The sequence below is a fragment of the Pristis pectinata genome, chromosome 2 (assembly GCF_009764475.1).
Source record: "Pristis pectinata isolate sPriPec2 chromosome 2, sPriPec2.1.pri, whole genome shotgun sequence".
NCBI classification, from domain to species: Eukaryota; Metazoa; Chordata; class Chondrichthyes; order Rhinopristiformes; family Pristidae; genus Pristis; species Pristis pectinata.
The window spans coordinates 74,917,614-74,929,770 of NC_067406.1; positions in this window are offsets into that span (position 1 = coordinate 74,917,614).

Here is a 12,157-nt window from a genome sequence, read left to right on the forward strand (position 1 = left end):
GCAGCAATGAAGTAATGCATGCAGCAATGAAGTAATGCATGCAGCAACATAGACTACATCCAGGCATTGGCTGCTAAATGTCAAGTAACATTCATGCCAGTAACATGCCAGGCAATTACCATCTCCAACAATAAGAGTCTAACTACCCACCCTTGACATTCAGTGGCATTACCATTGCTGGGTCTCCCATCATTAACATCCAGGGGTTCTCCACTAACCAGAAACTCAACAGGACAAGCCATATAAATACAGTGACTACAACAGCAGGTCAAGAGACAGGGTATCTGGCAGTAAATAACTCAACTCCTGTCACACCGAAGATTTTCCACTATCCACAAGCAGGATAGAATCTTCTCCACTTGCCTGGATGAGCCTGACACCACCCAAGACAAAGCGGCCCACTTGACTGGCACCCCATCCACCGCCCTGTACATTCATTCTCTCTGTCACTGGTTCACAAAATGCACTGCAGTTACGTGCCCAGCCCACTCTAAGAGCACCTCCCATACCTGCAACCCCTCTTCCAGCAACAACAGCAAGGCCAGCCAATGCATAGAAACATGCCAGCAGCCTGTTCCCTGTTGAGTCGCACCATATCCTGACATGGAAATATATCAGTTGTCCTTCATCATCGCCGAGTCTAAATCCTGGAGCTCCCTACCCAACAATATGGTGAGAATAGCTACACCAGAAGGACTGCAGAGTTCAAGAAGGCAGCTCACCATCACCTTCACAAGGGTCATTAGGGATGGGCAAGAAATACTGGCCTTGCCAATTGCACCCAGTCCTGAAAATGAATTTCAAAAAAGACACCATGGAAGTACTTGCACCACATAGACAGTAGCAATTCATTGCTGCCTTTTCAAGGGCAAATAAAAATAATGCAAAAATGTTGGTCTTGTCAACAATGCTGAGAGCTGAAGAATGGATTGAAAGTTCTCCTCACTTATTGGTCTAAATCTGCCAAACCAGGGACAGCCTTTTCTAAGTCCTCCAGGCCTAGAAAGTTTAAAGGCCTCAGGCAAATCCTTGATTAAGACTGGCTGTGATTATTTGAGATGAGAAGAATCAATTATTTGAGAACCAGGTAGAGGAGTTTCTGAATTAAATCACAGGAAGCTTGTTGGATGCACCATTCTCTCGTCAGAAATCCCTCTTCATGCATGATAGAAATTTCCATTCATCTGCGTAGTGTAGGAGAATGTCAAGTATTGATGACGATGCTATTTCTGAAACTGTTCCTTATAATCTTTGCCGCAAATGGTCTGATGAGCAGAGCTCACATGACATAACCCATCTTTGAATAGTAAATTTAGAAAAACAGCCGTTTGAAAAGAATTGTCCACAGCATGCTGGCTTATGTATGACAATATGGCATTGGAGTATTCTAAACACAGAAATTCATTATTTGTATTTGAAACTTCTGGACTAAATTCTTTATATTTTTTTCTTATGGAATAAATTTAACTCTTACTTCCAGAGAAATGCATATTTAAGAAGTAGCATTTTCTGTTTAGTAAAATGATTGAATCGAAGAGATTATCTTCTTACATTCTTTTTTGTTTACTAACTGGCTGAATAAAATTTGAATAAACAAGTCCTTGTGTCCCTGGAAAATTGCTTCATTGCTTATGGCAGATCAGTGGGGAGTTTTCAAATTGAAATAAACTTGATAATGAATCAGTTTATTGACCATAAATTCAATGGCATAATATTTTCTTCAGCATTATGCCAGTGAAAATAATTTTTCTTACAGCAGAACCTAATCGCAACCAGTACTGCGTCATTTCACATCCCAACAGAAGTTGACCACATGTGGGTTATCCTCGCACACGTAATGCAGTTTCTGACTCAGGGTTGCAATAGGATGACTTTATTACCCTTGTAACGTTCCTGGAACATTGCAGGGGAACTTGAAGCAGGTTTTCCCAGGAGTACCTCTAATTTAGCACATCCCGGGCAACATAGTTTGCCCAGCTTGGCACCGGACTGGCACAATTACAAGGAAATGAATTACTTACCTTCATCCTTCAAGTCCCATTACTGCACTGTACTGACAGCACTTCCATTCAATTCCCAACCTCCATTTACTATTCTCTCTCCCAACTCCACAAGCTCACAAATCTGCTGCCTCCTGACCTCATGATCTTGACCACTGAAACTGCTGGTTACAATACCAACAAGTGAGCATCCTCACTCTTCCAGGGTAGGTTATTCACTGTTCTTTGTCAATAAAAAAAGATTCATTCCAGTCTTAGTCAAACCCTATTTCTAAGAATCCCCTTCTCAGGAACACCTGTATCCTCCCTGCTGTTCTTTATCACCCTCTGCTGAGGTTCAGTTGCTGAGTATATTGAAAGCACAAACTGATAGATTTTTGGGCATTAGGGGGATAGAGGGATCTGGAGTTAGTGCAGGAAGATGGCACTGAGATAAAAGATCAGCTATGATCTTATTGAATGGCAGAGCAGGCATTAGTGGCTGAATTGCCTATTCCTGCTTGTAATTTTTTTGGTTCTTGGGACTCTTTAGAATTTTATGTCTCAATAAGAGAAAGGGGAGCACATTATTAGAAGAGCTATATGGAATATTGAACTTGTTGATTCAATCTTTCCTTGTAAGTCAATTTTACCCATTCGAAGAACCTTTATTGCATTCCTTGTGAGGAAAGCACGTTATTCTTTACCTAATGCAAGTACACAAGAAAATAAGAACAGGAGGAAACCACTTTGCTCCTTAAACCCGCCCACCATTCAATATGATCATGGCTGATCTAACCCAGGCCTCAGCTCCTTCTCAATGCCAAAGAGGATAAACTGCACACAGCCTTGGCTCTGTATAATTGTAGTAACTTTCAGTTGCTGCATTCTAAATTGCAATAGCACCCAACACACCATGTAAACATCCTAAATAATTGCTGAACCTACATGTCAAATCTTTGCGATTCCCTCTGAATATCAATGTTGCCATTCTCATGCAGTGTCAAAATTTTCCTGCTTTTACATTTTACCTGTTCACCTCCACTACTCTGACTGCACCTCCTAAGCTATGATGTCCACCACCAGGAAGTAAGAGGGCTTCAGGAGCATGGAACTACCACCATCTGTAGATTCTCCACCAGGAAGCTCACCATCCCTATTTGGGATATGTTGCCAGTCCTCCATTGTTGCTGGATCTAAATGCTGGAACTCAGTCCTCAACAGCGTTGTGGGAACACCTTCACCAGAAGGACCGCAGCAGTTCATGAAGGCGGCTCACCATCACCTTCTCAAGGGTAATAAGGCATGGCCAATGTGATGGCCTTGCCAGCACCATTCAGATACCAAAAAAGTGAATAAATACAGCTTCACAAATTTGCACATTATATTCCATCTTCCCCATTTACTTACTTATCTATAAACTTCTCACAGGGTCCTCTTAACCTTCTCCCCTAACTTCATATTATCAGCAAATTTGCACACATTTTATTTGGATCTTCCCCTAACTGAAAATTATTTATTCCTTTCTATTCCTTCAGTCTATTAACCAATTTTCAATCTGTGCTAAGATATTACCACCAGTCCCATGAGGCCAAATTTTGATTAATGACCTCTTGTGTGGCACCTTATCAAAAGCTTTCTGAAAATCCAAACACACCGCGTTTGCAGATTCCTCCCTTATCTAACCTGCTGGTTACAACCTCAAAAACTAATTGATTTGTCAAACACATTTTGACTTCTAATGATGAGTTAAATCTGCCCAATAATGTGGGGACTTTTCAGGAGCCAGATTACCAACTCCCTTATAATAAGTTCTCGTATTTTCCCTTTCACCGATGTCACAGAGACCGACCTAAAACACCCTGTCTCTCTCTTCCTCACTTCTTGAATAGCAAAGGTAATTTGCTACTTTCCAATTTACGGGGACCATTCTTAAAATGATCAAAACCAATGCATTTACCTATTCTATACTTTCTACTTTTAAAATGTTTGCTACCCGATCCAAGTGATCTGTCGTTTTTTTAGCCGCATTAATTTCTTTACCACTAATAATATATTTCCTAATTCACATAGAGTTTCAGTTTCCTATTTCTGAAATGTTGTCTTCAACTGTAAAGACAGACACAGGTTATTTGATTACCGTCTCTGTCATCTTTCTATACCCACTTTTTATATCCATCTTTTTATATCCTCTTGCCTCTACCTATAAAGGACCCACATCAACTTTTGCTCATCTCTCCCTTCTACATAACTTTAGAATTGGGATGCATTTTATGTTATTGCAGAATTCTATTTTCACGTCTCACTAATTTACTCATGTATGTATAGTCTCCTGTTCTATTAGTTTCTTGGGCCCTCCACTGTAGAGTTCTAAAACTCCAAATATTCAGGCTATTCATTTTGGCAATATTACATGTCTGGTCTTCGCTTGTATAGCACTAATATTTCATGTTACCTGTAGCTGAACTATTCTTACCATGGCATTTTTATTCTTAAAGGAAATGTATATTTCTAGCAAATTATGAAATATTTCTTCAAATGTTTACAAGACATCGTTGTCTTTTAATCTAATTTCCCAACTCATTCTTCATACCTATTAGGTTGTTCTGTTCAGATTCAGATTTAAATAAGCAACTATCAAACTCAATATAAAATACTAATATTTCATGATCACTTTTCTCCTTCACTACTTGATGATTAATTAACTCTCTTATTTAGAGTTTTACAATTCGGCAATGATATAAAACAGATCATAAAAGCTTCTAAAGTTATGTGAAAGGAAAAGATGAACAAATGTTAATATGAGTTCTTTACAGGCAGAGGCTAAAGGGTATAAATGGGTATAAAGAGATAACAGAGACAGTAAACAAATAAAGTGTATCTGTCTTTACAGTTGAAGACAACTTTTCAGAAATAGCAGAAAACTGAGACTCTATGTGAATTAGGAAATATGTTATTAGTGGCAAGAAATAGAACTGAAGAAATTAATGGGGCTAAAAAACAACAAACCATTTGGATCTGGTAGCCAATAAATCAGATTTTGAAGGTGTTTTCATGGATCTAGATTACTTGTGAGATCATTAAATATTTTGGGCTACGGTGTCCAGATTCACCAGATGTTGACCATCCGAGCTATTTGCCTTAACTGTCCATAAGGTGTTTGTTGTGAGGGCTTTGTGGTCCCCATCCATTCCTTTTCTCTCCTTCATTCTACCTGTGCTGTGTTATTCTGCAGTTTACCTCAGTTGTAGAATCTCTGCCAACATATAGCCCATGCACTTTCTCTTCATAAGAGGTAGTCTGGTTTTAAGTGGTGTTGGGTCATTAATTGGGCTTCCAACTAAGAAGCATCATTCTCAGCCAATAAACAATGGAGTTGGTTGCTGGCTGCATGCATAAATCATGCAAATGAATAGTCAAGCACGAACTTGAAGGAGTGCCCTCATTGCAAACAATAAAAGTAGATTAACTGCACATTGTGATCTCAGTCCTTGTCAATTGGGTCTATTGAATTCACACCAACCCCTTTAAGCCTTTATTTGTTAACAATGAAGCAATAAATCTTACATTCATTGTTTACATTCCATCTAAATATTTCCTCAAATACAAAATATCTTTATTAGTCACATGTATATCGAAACACACGGTGAAATGAATCTATGTGTAGAGTGTCTGGGGGCAGCCCGCAAGTGTTACCACGCTTCCAGTGCCAACATAGCATGCCCACAACTTCCTAACCCATACGCCTTTGGAATGTGTGAGGAAACCAGAGCACCCGGAGGAAACCCACGCAGTTACGGGGAGAACATACAAATTCCTTACAGACAGCGGCTGGAATTGAACCCAGGTCGCTGGTGCTACAATAGCATTACTCTAACTGCTAAGCTACTTATAGTTAATGACCTTAAGAAATTAGAAGCTTACAGACATCCAAGTCACAAAGCTATGAGTCAAGAAATAAATGTATTTTTTCTAATAGTTTAACCTATGCCAAACTATTAAAACAAAAATATAATTTTACTTAGTTTAGAAACAACCATATTTTACAGTCACTGTAATTAACATAATTACAAATTTCCATGAATATTAAAATAGTTACTGAATAGTAACTTTTTCATTGAACAAGTTGAAATCTAAATTTTTGCTTGGTTTGGTTTTTCTATTTCAGTCTAAAAGATTATGTGCTGCTACTGAGCAGGTGAATAGCCAAGCAATCTATCCCAATACTTAGGCTGCTCTGGGTTAATCATTAGGAGACCAGTACTAATAAAGAAATAGTGCTCAGAAAATGAATGGAGATAAAGGCTGAGAAGTCCCCAGCACCAGATAATTCACATGCCTGAGTGTTAAAGCAACTAGCCCTGGAAATAGTGGATCAATTGGTGGTCATTTTCCAAAGTTGTTAAGACTCTGGAGCAGTCCCTACTGATGGAAGGGTGGAAAATGTAGCCCCACTAATTAATAAAAAGAGGGAGGAGAAAAATGGGGAATTATAGATCAGTAAGCCAGTGGCAGGCAAAATGCAAGAACACTTGGACAGCACTAACAGGATTGGACAAGGTCAACATGAGTTTATGAAAGGGAAATTATGCTTCACAAATTTATTGGATGTTTTTGAGGGTGTGGAATGGATAAGGGAGAACAAGTGGGTGTGGTGTTTTTGGACTTTCAGAAGGCTTTTGTTAAGATCCCACATTGGCAGTTAGTATGCAAAATTGAAGCACATGAGATTGGGCGTAATGTACTAGCAGTGACTGAGAATTGGTTGACACACAAGAAGCAAATCATTAGGGTAAATGAGTCTTTTTCTTGGTTGCAGGCAATGAATTGTTGGGTACCACAAGAATTGATGCTTTGGCCCCAGCTATTCACAACAAATCACAATGATGTGGATAAGGGAACTAAATGTAACATCTCCAAGTCTGCATATGGCACAAAATGCAGGGCAAGGAATGAGAGAGAGAGAATGGGAGCATGAGGAGGATGCAAAGAGGCTCTAATATGATTTAGACAAGTTGGAGAGTGGCAGATGCAGCTTAACATGGATATACATGAGGTTATTGACTTTGAATCAAAAATAAAAAGACAGATTATTACCTGAATGGTGATGGATGGAGAAACGAGAAGGTGCAACAAGACCTTGTACACCAGTTGCTGAAAGCAAGCTTTCAGGTGCAGCGAGCAGATAGAAAAGCAAATGGCACATTGGCCTTCAATACCAGAAGACTAGAGTATAGAGACAAAGATGTCTTGCTGCAGCCATCAGGACATTAGTGAGACCGCAAATAGAGCTTAGTGTACAATTTAGGTCTCCTTATCTGAGGAAGGATGTTCTTGCTGTGGAGGGAGGCTGACCCCTGGGGTGGCAGGTTGGGTCTGTTGGACCTACATTTATTGAAGTAAAGGAAAATGAAAAGGGAGCTCATAGAAACCTATAAAATTCTAACAGGATGAGGCAGACTAAATACAGGGAGAATGTTCCTGATAGCTAGAAAGCCTGCAACTAATGTTCATAGCCTCAGGATAATAGAGTATGCTATTTAGAACCAAAGTAAAGAAAAATGTCTTCACCGAGAGGATGATGAACCCGTAGAACTTTCAACCATAGAAGGCAATGTTAAGTATATAAATATTAAATATATTCAAGAGCAGTAGATCTAGTTCTTAATGCTGGGGAGATCAAGGGTTATGGAGAGAATGTAGGAACATGATACTTAAGTGAATGATCAACCATGATTGTGTTGAATGGCGGAACAAGCCCAAAGGACCAAATAGCCTTCCTATGCTCCTGTTTTTTATGTTTCCATGGGTGAAGTAACGCAAGTTGACTTAACCCACCTGCCCTCAAGATTCCTCTCACCATAATGGAGCCAAGATTAAGAACTTATTATGTGAAGAATCGCAACTTCGTCAAGATGGTTAGTGATTGAGATTGGGGCAGATCGATGTGAAGTATGTGGTAGGAAGTCACAAGGCATCTGTATCTTGTAAGTCTACCAACCTGAGGAGAAAATGAAGAGACGGAGTGGAAAATAGACCATGATCCAGTAAAAAGGTTTGATTTACTGAGCCTGACTGCCAATCTCTTCTTAAAGACTCAAAAATTCTAAAAAGGGAGCAATGAACTGGAAAAAGGCAAAGGGTGAGGAGGAGGTTAATTAACAGATACGAGAACTGGTCATTTGGCAAGTGTAATTTAGTTATTACTAGTAATCAGATGTGCTTTTAGTGAAGCGTGTGCTTATGCCTTCAAATGGAATTTCCAGTCTAATTCCATGGAGGAAGATGGAATTTTCACAAGTCATGTGGATTATCAACTAATGTAAAATTTGTCCTTGTACAGCCTGAGAATTTCTCACACACTGGGGCTGACTTTGTGCAATAATTGAAAACAGGTATGGCAATTTGGAAGCCTGTTTTCTAATTCTCTTTATTTTGATTTCAATTGTAGTCATCAGATTTTATCAGCAGCTTTATATTATCACAGTTAAAATCCACTCCACATGTAGTCATAGGACAGATCACAACACTTCTCTCGCAATAGTATTAAACTCGGCTTGTAATATTGCACTAGACAGTAATTACTTGTTCTGTTCCCTTAATTTGAATGAAAGTTCAAAGTTAATATTGGTACCATGACATATTACAGCCTTTACATCGCGGCAGTTGTCAGTCTGAGTTTTAACTATAGAAATCCATAGGTGTTGAAAAATGAAGAGATTGTACCTCATTATCCACACACATGGTGCAAATTGCTGCTGGCAGCAAATTGGTCAGACTTGCTGCTGATTTTTTGGAGATAAATATGGATTTACATTTTCCAGATCCATTTGTATCAACACTGCTGAAACTACCCCAATCCTCAAAGGCAAGGACATTCAGGCCTTGTGTGTTTGGACCAGAACAAGCACTACTGATAAACCAGCTGACTATTAAGGTCTTTGTATGGTCCTGAATATCCTCCCAAAACACAATCGACATGTGGTACATCTCAAATGAGCTCCAGTGCATCGGACTACTAACTTCCTCCTTGATTTAGTGAGACTGGCAATCTTGGCCTACCCGATCAGAGATATTCTTTTAGTCCCATCTATCCCCACCCTACCCTCTCTGCCACCTAAGACTAACTTGTTTTCTCATTTTCCCAATTCTGATGAAAGGTCTTCAACCTGAAACGTTACTGTTGTTTCTCCTCCCAAAGATGCTGCCTGACCTGCTGAGTGCTTCCAGCTATTTTTGTTTTTATTTCAGATTTCCAGCACCTGCAGTTTTTGATTCTCAATGCAGAGACTGCAGATGGTGACTCAAGCTAAGAATCCAGTTCCCCATCCCTTGCTGTAAGCCTAAACCAAGTCCTCAGGGTCAACTTGAAGCTAGGCACAGGTTCTTGGGGCCTACCCATTACTAAGCCTGTGCAGCATAAGCCAGTCTGCTCCTAGGGAAGTATCTTGCTGGCACTAGCTGCGATTTCAACCAGCTCTTCTCAAGGACAAGCACTCCAAAAGATAATTGTATTTGAGCATAGCCAGGGAGGACATATATCCAACTTCCTGAGTTGGGGAAGCATGAAATGTTGGCCCTCCAAAATTAAGATGTGAAAGGCTAGTTTTTTTTTGTCAGAGTCATACAGCACGGAAATAGGCCCTTTGGCCCAACTGGTCCATGCCGACCAAGATGCACCATCCAAGCTAGTCCCATTTGCCAGCGCTTGGCCCATAACCTTCTAAACCTTTCCAATCCATGTACCTGTCCAACTGTCTTTTAAAAGTTGCTATTGTACCTTCCTCAACCACTTCCTCTGGAAGCTGATTCCACGTACGTACCACCCTTTGTGTAAAAAGTTGCCCCTCAAGTTACTCTTAAATCTTTTCCCTCTCACCTTAAACCTATGCCCTCCAGTTCTTGATTCCGCAGCTTTGGGAAAAAGACCAAGTGCATTCACCCTATCTATGCCCCTCATGATTTTATACATCTCCATAAGATCACCTCTCATTTTCCTACACTCTTAAGGAATAAAGTCCTAGCCTGTCCAACCTCTCCCTATAACTCAGTCCCTCAAGTCCTGGCAACATCCATGTAAATCTTTTCTGCACTCTTTCCAGTTTAATAACATCTTTCCTACAGCAGGGCGACCAAAACTGAAGACAATACTCCAAGTTCAGCCTCACCAGCATCCTGTACAACCACACCGTGACCTCCCAACTTTTATACTCAATGCCCTGACCCATGAAGGCCAGCGTGCCAAAAGCTTTCTTCACCACCCTGTCTACCTGTGACTCCACTTTCAGTAAAACCATGTACTTATAATCCAAGGTCCCTCTGTTCTATAACAATCCCCAGCCGTTCATTGTGAAAGACCTACGCGGATTTGACTTTCCAAAATAAAACACCCCGCTCTTATCTGAATTAAACTCCATTTGCCATTCCTCGGCCCACTTACTCAGCTGATCAAGATCCCCCTGTAATTTTTGATAACCTTGTTCATTGTCCACTATACCACCTATTTTAGTGTCATCTGCAAACCTACTAACCATGCCTTGCACATTCTTATCCAAATCGTTGATATAGATGACAGACAACAATGGCCCAGCACTGACGCGAGGCACACCACTAGTCATGGCTCCAGTCCGAGAAACAACCTGTAAACCTTGTAAACAATAAATGCTTTTTTTTCTGGAAAATTCCTGAATTTTCCTTTGAAAATTGTAAAGAGAGAGAAGGTAGAGTATGAGAGTAAATTAACAAATAGCATGAAACGGGCAGTAGGAGCTTCAAACTGGTATATGGAAAGGAAATGAATAGCTAAAGTAAGTGCTGATCCCTTAGAGGATGGGGCTGTGGAATTGATAATGGAAAGTAATGAATTTGCAGAGATCCTAAATAATTATTTTGGATATGTCTTCACTGTAGAAGACACCATAAACACGCAATAATTGACCATCATTGAGTTGTAGGGAGGGAGGAACTTAAAACAGTATCATTAGAGCAAAAGTACCAAGCAAATTAATGGGACTAAGAGCCAACATCCCTGCATCTGATAGCCTGCATCCTAGAGCCTTTAAGGAAATAGCTGCAAAGGTAGTGAATGTGTTGGCTATAATTTACCAAAGTTCCAGAGGCTTGGAAGACCACAAATGTAATGCCACTATCCAAGAAAGGAAGAAGATAGAAAGCAGGAAAATATAGATCTTAGACTAACATCTGTTACTGCAAAAATGCTAAATCCATTATTAAGGAGGTAATAGTAGGGCATTTAAAGAATTATAAGATAATGAAGCAGAGTCAGTTTTATTTTATGAAAGGGAAATCATGTTTGAAATTTTTTCTACAGTCCTCTGGGGATGTAATAAAGAGGGTGGATAAAGGGGAACCGGTGGATGTAGTGTACCTCCACAAGGAATTTGATAAGATGCCACCTATGAAGTCACTGCCCAAGGTAAGAGCATACAAGGTTGAAATGCAGTCCAAAGCATAAATGAGAATATTGCATATCATAATATTTTGATCAGGTGGATACTCAGTGATTACAGAGGTACATTGAGAGGCTAAAATATCAAGACAATGAAGTTCACACTCATACAACATTGAGAAATCTTTCAAGGAACTCCAAGTGTGGTTCATTAAAAGCCATCGCAACAGTTGAAATTTCAAGGAATGCCATGAACTGATCAATCTCAGTGGTAGTAGCATCACCTTTCTCTCTGTTTGTCCAACTGGTTCTGATCAATGTAATGTCACGCTTTCCCGCACAAACAATCCCTTTTGACTAATGCTCCCTCACCTATTCCTGTAAACTTCAATTGCGTTCCTGGAGAACAGAAAACATAAAGCAGCTGTTTCCTTCCACCATTTGACCTTGCTCATATCCTCAAGTAGGAGCCCCTCCCTCAGAGGTTGCCATTTTAAGCATTCTATTAGCAAAGCAGGCAGAGAAGAATCCCAAAATATTAATCAACTTCACATTGGAGGTCATATTCAATCATTGCCAGAATAACACGGCAGTCATGGCATCTGAACATTTATTTCACAATCACGTGCTTCACTGCAGTATGCAGTCATTTTCATTGAAAAACCATCCCCCACTGCCTTGAGGCAATTAAGATTTTCCTTGATGAAGTTGGCATGAATGGCTATACATTCTAGGTGATGCATTGCAGGGTGTGCAGAATTGCCAGTGT